The sequence below is a fragment of the Patagioenas fasciata genome, chromosome 10 (genome assembly GCF_037038585.1).
Source record: "Patagioenas fasciata isolate bPatFas1 chromosome 10, bPatFas1.hap1, whole genome shotgun sequence".
Lineage (NCBI taxonomy): Eukaryota > Metazoa > Chordata > Aves > Columbiformes > Columbidae > Patagioenas > Patagioenas fasciata.
In genome coordinates, this window is record NC_092529.1 from 16457890 (window position 1) to 16475500 (window position 17611).

The 17611-nt window shown below is 40.9% G+C and overlaps 1 protein-coding gene across 10 annotated transcripts in view; it reads left to right on the forward strand.

Annotated features, from left to right (window-relative positions):
- Positions 1-17611, forward strand: part of FOXP1 (forkhead box P1) — a 383077-nt gene that overhangs the window by 149502 nt on the left and 215964 nt on the right. For 9 of the 10 annotated variants that reach the window (XM_071813224.1, XM_071813231.1, XM_071813229.1 and 6 more), the window contains exon 3: positions 10984-11049. The gene's annotated coding sequence lies outside the window, so the exon portion shown is untranslated. Of the gene's footprint in view, positions 1-3922; positions 3946-10983; positions 11050-17611 lie in introns of those variants that run through there. The other variant, XM_071813226.1, reaches the window with a different exon arrangement.

Genomic DNA, 17611 nt, shown 5'->3' on the forward strand with positions numbered 1-17611 from the left:
ACATGCAAATATGTACTGTATGCATATTAAATATCATTTCAAAATGTGATGGGCAGGAAGCATAAGTGATGCCATTTGGTTTTGTGGCATCAGTGTGGGTTGATTAAGGGGGTGGGGATAAATTTTGGGGATTATTGATATAGCATGAGTAGAGCCAGATGGTTGTATTACACATCTTTTGTGTTCTTGTTTGCTTCTTAAAGCAGTTGCAGAATTTTGCCCTGGGCAAAATTTACTCTTTGCTCGTATGTTCCCCTGTGATTTTACTTTTGACAAAGTACTTCACAAAGAGGGGAAATGCTATGCATTGTGCCCGCAAACTCATCTCTTCCCTTTGCGTTTGTGAAGCCAGCAGCCCTCTACTTAAGAAATATTTTGGGACTTGTGAAATAAATTAGCAGTAGGTACAAGTTCAGTGCATGTGTTGTGTGCTGCTACCCCTTGGTCTGTGATAGCGATTTACAGAGTGTGTAGTTTTTTAAATTTTCCTTGCAGTGTTTTGAAGAAACTGTGGAGATGGCAGCCAGTTCAGTTTAATGCTCTACTTATGTAGTATTCTTCCATTAAAGAAATATTGTCTTAAAGATTAATGAGCTAATTTTTTCCACCTATTTTTTTGTTAAGTTTTGAGATAGTGGTGCACCTGATTCATGTGTTCAAAAACGCATACTTTGTGGTATTCAGGTTGAGTGGGAGAAGGTTGTGCTAGGTAGGTGGTTCTTCACTGGGTGTTTGTGACATTTGTTGGAACTGCTTATCATTGGAACCACCAAAATTTACACGTATTTGTTATTTCCCTTTGAAAGCAAATTTTCATTTCCCATAAAAAGGTGAGTTTTTTTAAAGGCTTTGTAAGAGAGAATTTATGTCTTATTTGTGCCCCACACCAGTTTTTGCGGGTGTAACTCCATTTACCCAGATGAGGTTACTCCTAATTTACATCGCTGTAGGTCGCTGGATGACAAGGTCCCTCTACATCTGCAAGTTATAGTGGAAAGAGAAGTTCATCTAAATGATTTGTCCTCTGCCTTTGTCCCCATGTGAACAGCGTGCTTGCACAAGGCGAGTGGACTCACCTTGCTCCTGGCAGCAGGACTTTTTTTGGGGACCAACTAATGCAGGCGCTGACTTGGTGGCCCCACGTCTGCACCTCCTCTCTGGGCAAAGCTGACCCCTATGTTTTGGGCAAAGCCGGCCCCCATGTTTTGCCCGGGCTGTGAGCAGCAGCTTAGGGCTCTTTTCTTTCCTTTTTTTTTTTTTTGAAACCAGTACTCGATGTGAAAAAGGGGAACAGGCAGCTCTGACCACATTGAAATCCCTGACTAGTTAAGTCACAAGTCTGAGGCCAAAGCAACTTACTCCTCATAATGATGCCATTGTGCTCATCCTATCTGATCAGCTCTTGAAATGTTTTAGTAAGTCTATCTTACAACATTATAAGAAGATAATCAGTTGCCTTAGAAGGTCCCCATCTGGAGTAGAGAGTTCTTTTACTGAAAGATGTTTTGCCTTTCCGAGATAGCTCTCGCATTTCATCATCTGTTGTGCAGAGATGAAGTGCATATGAAAAGTCAGTGACTCTGAATCCATCTGTTGTTATTATTTTCCACTGATAATTGGCTTGAACAATGAAATGTCTGTGTCTGTAGCCTTTGAAACTGTACACCCTGTTTATTTTCTGGAGGTCTCGCTCCACTCTCACCCCCCTCCTTTTTTTTTTTTTTTTATTTTTTAAAGTTTTTTATTTTTTATTTTGGGTTTTTCTGTTTCATTTTTCTCTAAAGCTCGTAACTAGTGGAGCTCACAGGAAGATGACATCTTTGACTCTGTGCATCAGTATGTGTCACTCAGCATCTAAAGCTTGCCTGCCAATTTTTGTCAGGGTCCTGGGTGTGTTCTGTGTGAGTAGTGAGTGGGCCTGCAGCGGGGAGACTGGCAGATCCCGAGTTCATGGATATCTTACCTGAAATGTAGTATTTATTTCACTTTTGCTATTAGAATATTAATTTAAAGTCCAGTGTCTAATACCTATGGTACTAGATACTACCTGTAATTGTGTAATATATTCAGTTGCATCCAGTTTTGCATGATGCAGGGTATTAATATTGGATTCCACTAACAGCAGTTCCATTAGCTTGCTCAACCAGTATGAGATATATATAAGCAGGGAGGCATAACTACCAGCCAGAACTGCCAAAACAGTCATTAGAAGCTCCATTGGGATGGACAAAGGCTTTTACACAGTGATATACTGATTAAATTTTGTTCTATGGTTTATTTGCATCAAGGTTAGATCACTATCGTCTTTGTGAGCCGTATTATCTGACACCTTATTTGGAAGGTCATTTCAATGCAAAAATAGTGAATGTTACAGGGGCTCTAAAATTTCTTGCAGGGTTCTTTTGTGGAGGATTTTTATCCTGTTAAGCTGGTCTAGCTCATCTTAGCAATTTTACTGTGCTTTGACGTGGTGAGTTTAGCCAAGGAAAAGTAAAAACTCCCTCCACACTGTACGAGCGCTGAGTGGAACTGGACGTGCTTGATCCACATTCAAACTGGGAATTATATCCAGTATCCTGTGAAATAATCTGTGGCACATGCTTGAGAGTCCAGTAAATGTGTGTTGCATCTTTTAAAGCCTGAATCTTCCTGTATCTGCCTGCATGTAAATGCTTTTTCAGAATGAAATTTCTGTACCAGATGTAGTTGTGTCGTTCACGTTATGCTGTAGTCTCAAGCACAGGAGAGTTAAGGCAGAGGAGTATAATCTTATTTGTGTTTCAATGGCAATCATTTAATACTGCAAGTTATTAAAAAATAATTAAATTACCAAAACCAACATGTAGCTTGGACTCACAATAAGAGGTCAATGTGATTTGACTCCTTAAGTTAGGAAGGGACACTGGTGAATTCCAATTGCTTTAAAATTGTGCTGTTTCATTCTATTTCTGGTATGGAAGGATAAATGAGACTGAAAAATAATTTATTTCTCTAGAAGCAAGAGTAAATCACAGTATATAATTATGTATGTTCGATTATAATAATAAATGCTTAGAGGTGCTTGGTGGTTATCACAGTCTCTAATTTAGTTGTTTTTTGAAGTAAATATAGTTTGGAGGGGTCGTTTTATGAGGATAATATTTTGAAAATAATGTTTTTAAGGAAAACTTCAGAAATTTCTTCCTTTTTCCCAGATTAACTAGTAAATAGGTGTGCATTATGCAGTGATTCATAACAGCTAAAACAGGTCTGTGTGTGTAATGTCTTTTATACAGTAAACAAGACAGGGGACAGTATGAGCAAATTTGGTTTTATTCTGTTAACCAGAAGTCTCTGTGTTAATTTTAAATCCTTGTTAAGAAAAGACCAGGCCTGGAATTTATTGGATTCGAGTGGAGTTAATGAAAATGAATTTTACAGGTGGTGTTTGGTTGTGTTTCTTCTGCTCTGGCGAGATGTGTGGCTGAGCCAAAGCGGGCACAGCACACGATTCAGCTCTTTGCCAGAGCAATGCTTAGCTTAGAAATTAACGTTTGGCGTTGAGTTGTTGGTGCTGTTGTTATTTACTGTTACAGGAGCAAAGCGTTTAGTGCTATGATTTGATTTGATTTTGTAGCTCCTATCCCCTTAAACAAGCTGTGTAGCTTGTCAGAGATCAGGACAGGTAGAATGCACAGCAGGCGTCTGATTTGAGCCAGTTACTCATTTGCTGAGTGTTTGTGTTTATGCAAAGGGGCCTCTTCCTGCATATTTAATCTAGAGTAAGGCAGTGGCTTTTGTTGTGTTTAGACCACATACCTTCAGTCCTTCCTTACACTGCAGCCAGTGTTGAAGCACAGAAAGGCTGGATAGGCAAAAGTGCTTTAGTGTTTTCAAACTCTCAACTTTCTGCAGTTGGTTGGGAATTACTGTACAGCTCTAAGCCTTTTTCTTCCTCATTAATGGGTAAGTTTGCACTCCGGTAGAATAAGATACTTTTGTTTCTGTTCCCTTTTATAAATGCAAAAAATGTTTGTTTGTTTGTTTGTTTTTGAATTGTCCAAACCTCCGTAAGCACAGCTGGTCCGCTTGGGGAGCTTGTTGTGGGGAATTAGAATACAGGTGTTTCTGAAATATACTTCTGAATAAAGTACTAAATGCCGTATTGCAATAGGCAGGTATTTGCGGGCGGCGGGGGGGGGGGGGGCGGGAATGAGTTCGGTGATATTATTCTTTGTACTAACAAATCCTGTTTTGTAACTATCCTGAAGATAATGCTTCCATTGTTAGCTAAAAGCTTTCAAACAGTGTGCAAGGCAGAACTGCAAAAGCAGCAGTAAAAAAAAAAAAAAGAGAAGGGGGGGAACAACCCTGTGGTCTTTATTGTTTCCTTCGCAAGGGTCCTCACTAGAATGTCTGCGCTGTAATAGGGAGGTTTTTCTTATGTGGAAATTGAATCGTCTCTTCATTGATATTAATAGCACACTAGAGATGTTAGCCATGATGCAGAGTACCAGAACTGTGGAGCAGGAAACCTGATATTGCTGGGGGAAAAAATGACAGTCCTAGTGCTCCTCAGTGTGGGAGACATCCCTCCCTGAGAGCGGAGTTTGCATAATGGCATCCTGGCTTAACTATTTACTTAAAGGTATTTTAATCTCGGGCTCTTTCTTTTAGTATAGGTGTAATTACTGTTGCTCGCTCTTGCACTTATTAACTGCTCAGCTCGGTGCCTGGTTCAGTCGGGACAAATTAGTTTTAAAAATGACTTTTGAGAAAATCCGTGTGGTGTGCCTGTACAATGTATATACTGTATATGTAATGTATGCTGTATTGGGAGAACGTTGGAGTCCAATGAAGAGGGAATTGGTATCAAAAATTAAAGAAAAGATGACAAAGGGCATATCTTCAAAGCAGACGGTTGCAGTGCAGACAGCGTTTGGAGAAATGTGGAAAATGTGCAGCGAGGCCAGAAGTAGTAGTTTTGGTTACCAATTAACTATTTCCTTCGTTTGAGTAACTCCTCTCAAACAGAAGAGTGTGCTGTTCCACCACATGTTGGAAAGTGTGAGAATCTGAATAAAATTTCATCAACCTTATTAAAATATGTAGGGACTTTGGTCTTCTTGGGTACAAATCAGCCTACAGACTTGGAGGCATTTATTAACAATAAGACTGCCGAGGGTTTTTAATAACAAAATTACAAATACCATACCTAATTGTAAGTGTATTACTTTTATGCACCAGTTAAAAAAAAAACTTTTTATGAGGAAAAGTACCTCAGTCAAAGCACCTTGTGTGATTAGTGCTATTGTATTCTTAAATTTTGATTGATAGAGATAATAGTTTTCACTTAAAAATACAGACAGGTACTTTAACTTTCCATGACAATAGCTATTTGCATTTCTTTTATCTTTTTGTTTAACATTTGTGGGGGTTGGGATGGATTTGATTATTAACTCTTATTGCACACCGAGGTAAATGCTAAAACAAAGCTTTTGTTAAAGCTTCAAAGGTAAAACAGCAAATATTGTTTTTAGCCTTCAATATTTAAAGGCTGTTAAAGGATACCTCGAAAATATTTTCACATGACCATGACCAAGAGTGTCACTTGTTTGTCAGGTAGGAGTGGGGAGGCCGTGGGGGGTGGCGGGAGGGCCCGGCACCCACCGCACGGGCCACGGCGGGGAGAGGGTGGAAATTCCCGTTTGGGGGGAGCTGACAGCCCTTCCCGAGGACCTCGCTTTGCCAGGCGGACCTGGATGAGCGTTGTAGTTGTCCTGAGAAAGTAACGGGTCTGGAGATCGTGGCAGCGAGCGGCGCCGTCAGCCCCGCACCGACTGCGGGCGCTCGGGGAGGGGATGTTCCTCTCGTTGCTTTAATTAGGTGAGGTCAGGTTGCCAGAGGGGAGTTATAATGCGGACATAAAATGGTTAAGGCTGGCATTGAGGCACAGGGAGTTATTTTAAGAAACGGGGAAGATCTGGCGAGTATAACCCAGGCGGCAGTGTTTGATCTTTGGCTCCCAGCGCCAGCGATGGCCTCTCCTCGTGTGATGGGGCGTTTGACAGGTTTGAGACTTTCTGGGAACGTGTTATGGTCTTTACGTCTGATGAATTCAACAACGGCCAGCTCTGTTATGCAAAGTAATTCGTGTGAGGCAAATAACCAATCCATCATTAAAAGATGCGAGGCTTAGAATCGCAGTTCAAATTCAGTATTGGGAGCGAGCTGTTCTGAAGTTGTCTTATTAGCTGTACCCATATTTCCTATAAGAGCTATTGAAAAGAGGGGGAGGAATGGGTTGTGATTAGTTTCGTAGCATTGGCTTACATCAAGTGATTCTTTTCCAAGGTTACGGTGGACTTGAAAGGTAATATTATTTTGAAAGAGAAAATGTGCTGTGCTTAGCTCTGTCCTCGTGCTGTTATTTATTTTTATTTTATTTCTGTTTAGAATAAATAATAATCACCAGCCAGAGATTCTGAACAGCCTGCTAATGACTGAAAATGAAAATATGGTATGATTTGCTCTCTCTTTCCACCGAGAAGCAGCAAGGTAGTGAGCACGGATATCCCTGTGTTTGGGCCTGTACCAAATCCATTTCCCCCTCTTCAAAGCGAGGGGGAAGAAGTGCATTTAGTCCCTCGCAGTTTTACTGTTCACCTGCACTGCACTTTTTGAGGAGGTGATAATGACTCCTGGTATAGAAAATCTCCTGTACCCAGCCTCCCGGGATATAATATATGCTGCACAATAAAAAGTAGCCACCTTGACAATGGCCAAAAAAAAAATCTACTACTCCATCAGATTATTTAAACTATTTAGTAATATATTTTTTTTCAGGTTGCTGGATACCTCTTTAAAAAAAAATATATATGTAGTTACAACAAAACTGAAGAGATGACAACTGACCATCCTGTAAGCAATTCTACATCTGATTTGTGTGTGTCAGTGCAGGTAACGCAACTGAGCGCGCTGGGTGAGAAAGGCACCCTTTGTGCAGGATTCGGCCCACAAGCATGTCTGGTACCAGATGTTGCTCTTCACAATCGCTGTACATCCTGTATTTTCAGGATTAGCAAAATACCACATTAAAAGCTTTTTTTCCTTCTCTTACAAATGTACAGTTGGCAAAATCATTGCGTCTATTCCTGCACAGGACAAGAAAATAGTAATTATGAGAATAGTAGGACATACCTCATATTTCAACCTATACACACTTGAATGTGACTCAAGGAGTTTTGAAGGGAAAGAAACAGCTGTATTAGATAGTTATGGTTCACTTTACTGAGAAGAAATTACTGCACAGAGGTGCTTATTTTGATGATCAAGTTTTGATATTTTAAAGCTCTCAGGAAGCCTTGTAAATATTTTAATCAGACATATTAAATACATTTCAGTTGGCCTTACATAGGAAAAACGAATTGAAATAAAATTTCATAAACAATTTTTGTCGTTTTATCAGGAGTGTGTGTTTTCTGTATTTTTTTTCTTTAATAATAAACGTGCTTTCTAGGTAGTGAAGGGGAGATTCCCTTGCTACTTGAGGTTTCCAATAATGAATTGTAGGCTTATCTAGGCTGGGACACTGCTAAAAAAATATACCTGTGAAATTCTAAGCAGGGGAACAGCTCAACTAGCGTTCTACTTTCCTGTGTAAAATTACTCACAGCCCGTTTGTGTGGGATCAAGGTCTTAATCTATTTTTGGCTATACCAAGGCGCTTCTCATTTAGGTATTAGTAAAAATGTTACTGTTTGAAGTAGACTTTCATTCTCTCTATTCTGCATCATTCATCTCTCTATTTCTGCATATTCTTTATATTATTGGTTAGATTTGGCTTTGCAATCGTCAGTTGGAGTTAGGGCTCCATCCCGCAGCCTCCCTGAATGATCTCGCTGCCCTGAAGGACGAGACCACTAAACTGAACGGGCACTGTGGGATCAATGGGGTTACAAGGTCCAACCCAACAGCAGGTATCAGGGCAAAGTTTTTGATCTTTTTGCCTGGTCCCTTGGTATCAGGTAAATAGACAGAACCTGATGCAGAGCAACAGGGGAGCTTTCTGTTAAAGTCAACTGAAAATGTTATGGCACTGGCTCGGGTCATGATCTTTTTAGGATTATTGCTAGTTGTCTCTCTAAAATCCTGCTGAAAAGAGCTATTTTGACAAGTATCCTCACATTCAGGGATTTCAAAATGTGTTAGAAAAGTGTTTACTCATTTTGCTGATAGGTAAACTGAGGCATTTGGTGAGCAAACACGATGTGTTCAGGGATATCTGGTTGAATCTGAACAGGGCATGTAGTTTTGCACGGACTGTTCCCCACCTGGATACCTGTTGAGCCGAGGGGACGGTGTCGCGGGTGCGTGGAGACCTTCCCTCCACCTTTGAGACGGCAGGACCACTGCTGCTCGCAAAATGGAGTGTTGTTTGTGGTTTGGTTTTCTATTTTAATCATCTCCTTGGGGGAAAATATGAGTGTACTGAAGTGTCTTGCTTTGGTAGGATGAAATTTTTTTCTTTGTTTGCTCCACACGCGCACTTACAGTGTTGATGGTACTTTGTGTTTATCTTAAAGACAGCATGATGGAAGGAATGTGTGTTGCCTACATCAATTCTCTCACCCATATAAACATTTTCAGGAGGAGAGTCTGTATTTGTGTTTCTACATTTTGAGATACTAAACTTTTCGACTATTAATGAGACATTTTCGCAGGTGGGAACAGCTGTCTCTGCTGCTCATTTTAACTTCAGTGGTACATTATCCAAATTTTTGAAAGCCAGGTAGCATGTAGCAAGACTTGGATAACTGGAAATGATAAAGTAGTCCAGATTTAAATCAGGGAGTAATTTGTGAGAAGAGCTGAAATCTCCTCAGCTCCTCTGCGTGTGTTGCCCTCAGTAGAACACACTGGAATCCCACCAGCTATGGGTGGGCCAGCGTGCTGGGTTTCCTTGGGGTGTGTTCAGTTCATATATGAAAAATGTGTTTAGAACACATTACCTGCCTTTTACAGCACTGCTGAAAGAGATGCTGCATGCACATTTTATGCAAACACGTAATTTTCAGCAGTTTCCTTAAAAAGTACATTTTAAGATGGCTCATTTGCTATCATGAAGACTCAGGGTAGAGATGAAGTCTGCTTGCAAAATACTGCCAAAATAAGGATCTGACTGCCAAATACCCAGAAAATTTATAAAACAGATAAATATGAAAAGAGGTTTAAAGTGTCAAATCCAAGATAACCCATGCAGCAAAGCAGAATAAAAGCCTTTATTGTTGCTAATCTAAGAGCACATCGTATGTCAAAGGTCATGTATTTTACATAGGCGACGTATTGTTCCATGTGCTCTCAGGAAGGTGAGACCTGACCTACTATGATGGAGTAGTGTTATGTCCTTTACAGTGCAGAGTCAGCAATGTCTTACACGTGTACCCCAGCAAAGCACATCATGCTTCCTATACAGCAAATGCATACAAAATTTGGCCCCTGATCTTCCCGTACCTCATTACAAGATCTGTTAAAAGCCTCTCACTAAAAACACAGTGAAATAAAATAAAATGCCAGTGAGCAACAGATAAAACCAATAGTCATTTCATCTCAAGGTAACCTTTTTTTTTTCCTGACTGAAAATAATTGGGTTTCAGTGGTAAAGAATTAATGCCTCATTCTCATTGTTAAAACGTTTCTCCTTCCAAAATAAATGGCAAATGAGTACATTTTCTTTTGAAAGAACTTAATGAAGATTCTGATTTTTCCCAGAGGTTGATATTTTAGTACTTCAGTAAGAAGCTTCACCTACTGATGTAAATAGCATAACTTACCATTTGATGAGTTTCACAAACACCCCCAAAACTCCTCATCGCTGTGTGAATTTTATGAAACGGAGTTTCACGGAGCTCTGTCTTACACATCCACATATCATTGACTTTCCGTTTCGTATGATGTCATCTGTGTCACCAAATTATTGCATCTTTCTTTCTGTCTTTATTACATATTATTCTGCACCCCTGCAGCAGATCAGCATTTCAGTAAAACTGTGTTATAATTTTACTCTATTAAGGTATTTGATCAATTGATGTGGAATTAATTCTGAGTGCTGTTAGTGGTTTGAGTTAGTAACTTGATCTAAATTAATAAACAAATGTTTTTCTTTTCTCTTGTACCATATGTTGATCCCAATTACATGAACAGAAAGTGGCAGATTGTCATGTTTCTTAAAAGATTACATACTCTTTTGCATAAGAGAGAGTACACAAGATGCAGTAATATACAGGGTAAAAAAAACCCTGCACGTGCTGTTTTCTCCCTCCTACTTTTTATAAAGATACACTTTAATTATTTCTCTTTTTAATACCCACTTCTCTTGCCACCTCAACATACTTGGTGCGTTCTTGGTAATGCTTAACGACATGATATCCCAAGACAGTAAACAACTTTTTGAATTAGGCATGGAAGATGCTGCTAGTTTTAAAATCTCGTCTAGGACTGTGTCTCTATGGAAAAGGATTTAAAAAAAAGAAAGGATCCAGAAGCTAAAATAACAGTGGTTACAAATGGTCTTAAAATGCCTTAAGTAAGAAGAACCCATTCAGACAATAGTCAGATTTCTGAAACAAAGGACTGAACTCATCTGTTATTCAAACTGAAAATAGATTGATAGGCATCAAGATTAAGAAAGTTTATGCTAGAGAACAAAGATGTCTCATCTCCATGGGGTTTTTTCGTCGTCTTCTTTCTTTTTCTTCTCCCAAAGACCAAGTTGTTTGTGCTGAACTGAAGAGCCTCTCACTGGCTGGTACTGATAAGCAGCAGTCCTGTGACTTGATTGTTTTTATTAACTCTCTCTGAAAGTCATTTACCATTAAACACGATTAGATTCATTTGTTGCTTTATTTATGTTTGTACTTGCAAATGTGGTGCCAATGAAAATGCTTCGGGTGTCGTTGCTGACGCTGACCCAGCAGTCACGTGTGTTACCTTCTTTCTCCGCAGGGTAAGAAGAGTGACCTTTTTGGGTGGCTGTGACTGAAGATTGCTTTACAGGAGCAACTGAGGAAGGTAAACACAAATAATACTTTGCACACAGTTTCTGAAGCATGTCTGAAGGAAGGATCTGATCCTGCAAACCCCTGGAACGTCCCTTAGTTGCACAAGTAAAGGCTCTTCTGGCAAGATGGGTAAAGATTGCAGTGCTGGGCTAAGGTTTTGGAGCCATCGCTGTGCCTTAAACCCCTGTTTCGCCTGGGAAGCCAATGATTTAGGTGCCTAGTTGCGTTTTAGGAGCAGGGCCACAAAGATGCACTTTTTGGCTTTCAGCCATGTTCTAAGAAGGCTGTTTAGTAACCAGACAGAGCATGTGTGCGGATGGGCAGATGCTGCTCTGGCTGGTCTTGGTGGCCACATGGCCGAGTCCATGGCCCAACATCCGTGGGCGCTGGGCTGGGACCAGCAACGCCCCCTTAATGGGGCAAATCCCTGAGGAATGGTCAAGTCACCTTCAGCTCTGCTTCTTCCCAGGCTGAGATGCTCCTGGATTTACACCAGCACGTTGAGCAGAGCAGGAATGCAGAATTTAGCTGTTAATTTGATTGCTTATTATCACTGCAAAAATTAAAACACATGCTTTCTAGGCTTTAGGAGCATAGCGAAAAGGAAAGAAATGTCACTCTTTGCAAAATGATTTATATTTAAAGCAAAGTGAAAGTCCCTTGCTTTTAAATTAACTCCTTGCCTCTCTTCTGGTCCAAAGTTTCAAGTTGGAAAGGAATATTAACATCACAAAAGTGGTGATTCACAAAATTAACTTGCAGAAGAGCAGAGTAACGCAGATCAGTGTTTGGTGCTGAAGGGTGTCATCTGACTGAGGTTCATATGGCTGCTTTATAATCACCTTCTTTCAGAAATTAATAGTCGGTTAAGCACCATAGCAACAAGCAACACTGATGTAAGCGTTGAGCAGTGGCTGCTGTTCGCTGTGATGTCAGTGCTCGTTAGTGCTGTTCTCTTGACCTTGTTTGAATATAAAATGGTGATTTCATTTTAAACTTAGAATTTTACAGAATGGCTAAAAGCATCAAAGTGAATTAGAGCTATTTTTATTTTTAATTTTATTAAAATGTACTTCAAGGGGAAAAAAATGTCCCTGTTCTCTTCTGTTTTAAATTAAAATAGATCTGAGGATGATGTGGGGTTTTTTTTCAGTTCTTTGTTGCCAAAAATATCTGTTTAGTGAGGATGAAATTCATGAAGTTCATGTGAATGTTGCAATCCTTGGCCATGCCAATGGTGTGTGTCAGCTGTATGATACACGCCTCTCTTCAAGATTTGAATATTGCTCCCTTTTTTATGGTGGAGCCCATGAGGTATTAGATGCATTTCAGCTATTGAAGGAGCAGCAGCTCCTGCAGTTTAAGGTGACGGTTGTTCCTTGCCTCGCAGTGGTGTTCCCACTTTGAGTTTTTGTGAAGAAGGGAAAAATTTTAACTCTCAGGTGCATCAGAGGGGCTCGGAATTTATGGGATTCTGGTGGAGCTATGGGTCACATGTTGCCATGATGCTATGTAACCCAGGAAAATAAAAATTTTAGTTGTAATAAATGCAAACCACTATCTTCAGGCTAGCCTGAAGTTTGTAGGCCATGTCTCTAAAAGCAGACGTATTTTGTATTGCTGCCATCATGACACCGCACGTGCCAGACATACACCCTGTGGTGTGCATCCTTTGGCAGTATGCAGTTTGGGTGATTTGTAGAATATATCACTGGAAAAGACCATTAGATCTTTCAGTCTGACCTCCTGAGTATTGCAGGTTATTGAGTGTCACCCCGCACCCCTGGGCAGAGCTGGTAAGTAGGGTTCAGTCAAACTCCATCTCCCAGAAGATGATCCAGGCTCAGCGGGAAGATGCTGAGGACTGGAGAAAACGCCATGGATCAGCTACGGTGTGTACATGCGGGATGCGTGTTCAGGCATATGTTTTCAAACTGCGCGACAAAATGCACAACATGATGAAAAACAAGTTGTTCTATGTGTTGTCCTCTAACGTTAGGTCTTGTTTCTCTGAAAATGTTTCACTCTGTCCTGCTGCCACTGCCATTTTCAACAAAAACCTATTTTGCTGCAGAGTTGGTCCATAATCTTGCAACATATTCCATAAAATAAAGCCATAATGAATGATATGTGGTCCAAGAAACTGGATGTCAAATTTCAACTGGGTGAGAATTGAAACTGCCGAGATAATAAACCATGAGAACAGGAGATAGTAATGGAAATAGTGATAGAGTCCTAATTAGAGTAGTGCCACTGAAACAGGGAAGGTTAAGGGTTTGGTTGATTGAGTTTGAGCTCAATTGCTTGATAGCTTAATTTCAGGTGAAATCCCATCTTCCGAGTTAGTGGTTAAGCCGCTCGGTGCGGTTACAGAGCAGGACTCTGTGCTCCTCGCGGAGCGGCCGCGGGGCCCCGGGTGTCCCAGCACGGCGAGCGAGCCTGGCCTGGGCACGCCGCGTGGGACACAGCGCAGCCTGCGAAAATAGATTTCTGTACCGCCAGTTTGGTTTGCTTGCTTGCTTTATTTTTTCTCTGGGCTCCAAAGAGCTCTGAACAGAGGCGCAAATAACAAATAGATACAGCAAGGGGTTTTGATGGTTAAACCTTCAGAATTAAGATGTTTACATTCTCCTTTATTTAGCGCTGTTAGGCATAATGCCTAATTATATGCCAGTTTTTCCTCAAAGTAAGAACTTGAATTGAAATGTTTGATTTGGTGAGAAGGGAGGGGAAATGTATTTTTACAGAATTATGGACAATAGTGTTAGTTTTCCAGGAGCAGTCATTTGTTTGAATGTATGTAAAAGCGTTTTCAATAATCAAACACCATTCAGTGAGCATTGTAAATCAGGGATAGCTTGCATGCTGAAAAATTGAAAAGTACAAAACATGCTACTAAAGTTGTACATAATTGATAACAAAAGACACATGCAGACTTTTAAGATAGCAAAGATAGAATCCTTTAGAAAACCTTTAACAGGGGAAAAAAATCAACACAAAGGATTTAGCAAAGTTGCACTTAGTTTAAAATTTCAAATCTTAATGCTTGTCAGAGTTAAATACTGATTAAATATTGATAATAAAACAGAAACTGCCTGCTGTATCTCAGAACAGAATGAGATGATCAACAGATAAATCTGTGGGTTTGAGCTTTTGCTTTTATATGCATATATATATATATATATATACGCACATTTATTTTTTTTTCCCCTTCAGACCAGGAGAAAGACCAGAAGGACTTTTTTTCATAAGCTTAATACAAGAAATGGATTGTGCAGTTTGTGGAAAAACAAAACCACAACATAGTTTTGGGACAAAAATAAAACAATCTGAAGAGTCCCACCACTTTGTTTCGTGAGGAAGAGGCACAGCTCTCAAACCAGGTTGGCGTGTTGCTGTGCCATGTCTTTGCTGGCCAGAGCAGGAGGAGCTCCTGGCTAAAGAGAGAACCCTGAAACAAACTTGTTCAGGGTAGCTTCTGTTTATGAAGGGTTCAACAGTGTGTGCAGTTTCTCTCCAGCACTCTTCCTTGCTAGTGACTTTCCAGATGATGTGCTGGTGACATCCTTACTCCTGGCAGTGATGCTTGCACGTCAGGCAGTGGGAAGTTAGTAGGGTGATGTTTTCCTTACTGAGTTGGACACCTTGACTTTTCTTGCTTTTGATCTAATGGTCTTAAAGTGTATTACAGAGCAGAAATAGCCATCATTCCTAGGAGTTGGGGTGTGTGGCTGCTTCTGAATTGTGGATCTTGTGACTTGGGTGCATTCATAACAAAGCTTGTCATGGAGCAGACAGTCTGGTTCTTGGACATGTTCTCCAATGTTTTCTCTGCAACAGACCCAAATTACTTAGAGCTGCACTGCAAGCATTTTGCATGAGTGCTTGTATCACCCTGGAAGGAAACAGGGACCTGGGAGATCCCCAGTGGCACCTGCTGCTTGCTGGCTCTGGGGTGGCAGTCGTGTAGCTGGAGCCTCTGGTGTTTGCCAGGCCACGTCTCAGACTGGATTTATTTGCTCTCAGATCACTGGGAGAGGTTGTAATATCCTATTTGTTAAGACCTTTGAGTTACTCAAATTGAAAGGTTACAGTGCAAAGTGTGTCTGTAATTTCTGGTGATAGAAATTGCTGTATTGCCTGCATCTTTTGGGGTAAACCGTGAAAAGGTTGTGTGTAGGCCTTTGGAAACACAAACTGTTTGAAGACCTCGTCTATTTGAGTGAAAAGTTTAGTCCAGAGGTCGGTGAATCTGTGACTTTTCTGAAGCAATTGGGTCAAGAAGATGTAGAAAATAGATTAAGACACTTTGGAAAAATTTTAAAAAAAGTATGTGAGCAAATCTCATTAACATGGGCCACTAGCGTGCTGTATTGAAGATTTCAAAGATCTGTCAGAGGAGTTCTTTTTGTGCTATTGTCTGCCAGCATTAGCAATCTCAAGAGAACATGTTTCTTTTGTTTGCTTTTGGCCCATTTAGCTTTTCTTCTTCTTAATGTTCCTTAATATATTTTGAATCTTCAAGTGGGTTGGTAGGAGAATATGTTCCTTGGCTTTATGATAGTAGCAGGTTTTGATGCTCTGTCTGATACTTTTGGACCAAATCCTTCTGGTCTTCATGAAGACTGCTAAAGTGAGCAAATTTTGGCCGGTATTTTGCATAATTTTGCAGCGTTTCTTTCATTAGCTTAGGTGGGTGCTCAGTATGATCTTCCATAAAATGCAAGTGCTGATTTGTATTACTTAACATGTATTCAAACTACCATCATATATTTAGAATCTGTGAAGAACGTGAAGCATGAGGCAGAGCGGTTCATGCACACCTTTAGATTGGGCAACCACTCACCTGATTTGTACCCGCAGATCAAACACAGTTGCATATACTGAAAATAGCCCAACATTTGAAGGTTAAGCAGCCATACAGGGTGCACTGATGTTGACCAGTTGCTGAAAAGTGCTGTGAGGTTCATTAAACTAAGCTGGCATGAGAGAAGGCCCAACCTTCCTCACCTCGTGCGTTTCACACAGAAATGGCCGTATTGGCAAGTGCCATCCTGGAGCCCAGGGCTGCAGCCTCCCTGCCTGTGGGCAGGTGTTTGAATTCCTCCCACTGCCCTTCTCTGTACGAGTAAATTTAAGCTATGTGCATCCCAAGAGAGAGACACGACATCCCGCACTAGGCACTGATGCATCTGTAAGGAACTTTTTAATGTTTGTTTCAGTGATGGGTTGAAGCTGGTTGGACTCGTTATCCTGAACTACTTGGGAAAGGGTGCTGTAACAGCTGTGTTGAGGAAGCTGGAGCCTGTTCTTGTGTTTTCAATGGTCCATGAACAGTCTCTCCTCTCTCATACCAGCTGTAGCTTTGCTATGGACAGTGTTCAAGAGGTACATCACTGTGTTCATCTCTTTTAACTTGGTCTGACTACAGAGAGACCAAGGAAGTGGCTTATAATACACAATGCAATGTAGACTATGCCATCTCCAGCCTGGTTCTTTGAGACCAAGCTGGATAAAATGTCAAGATACGCTGCATTTTATCAGCTTGGGTGAGGAAGGAATTGGGAATGGCATAGGTGTGGTAACGGCATCGGTGTTCATCACTCCACAACCCAGGCGCGGGCTGCAGGTCAGATAGCCTGAACTCAGCTCAGACCCAAACCCAAATGATATGGAAAGATCCTGTTTCAGGGTTTCTTTCTGAAGCAGACAAATAACTCTGAGTGAAGAGTTATGCTGAAATGTCCTTGTGCAGGTTATGCTGCTGGGCCGGCGGATGCAATGGCGATTGCTGCTTGCTGGTACAAATAGGCTGGTGGGCTTCCATGCACGTCCCTGCTGTCTGTCAGCATCTCACGGCCCTGCCCGCTTCCCAGCACAAGGGCAGCAACCACTTGTAGACTTACAGGCTTGAATCCTGCCTTTAGAAAACCTGTGTTGCAAAGACGGTTGCATACTCTTGTGTTATAAAATCTAGGGATGTGGCAAAATGACACCAGAAATAGATTCGTATTGCATATCTCATATTTTATTTGGTCATCTCTTAGGTCATTGCCTGTTGCCTCTACCACACCAGAAGTGCATCTTCTGCTATGCTTACGTTATTGTCCTGCAGTGGTAGCAACTGTATTTTACAGTGGCAGTGTCACAAGACCAGTGATGTCAGTGGGCACTACAGGAGGCCACCCTTTTTATTTGGTACCTTGTGCTAAAGCCAAGAAAGTTTTTTGTGCCCAGTTGTCTGCCCATATTTCTCATTGCAACATATGAAAGCATTTTTCACTGCTGCTAATGGCAGGAACTTCAGACGCCACCTCCGAGATGTTTAGTTGCGAAGTGTTTCTCCCAGTGCAATCTGTGAATTTTAATTTGGGGCTGTCCCACCTCTGCTGGCCGTATACTTTTCCGTGTGTTTTGTGTAATACTGCTTAATTGCTCAAAAGGGTCATTTCTGACTCTGAGCTCACTGTTTATTTTTTTAGTAGGTTAGCACAAACATTTGGACATTTGTAACTAAGACTCTGACGTCATTTCCATTGCAAACCATTAATATCCGTAGTTTATAATATGGC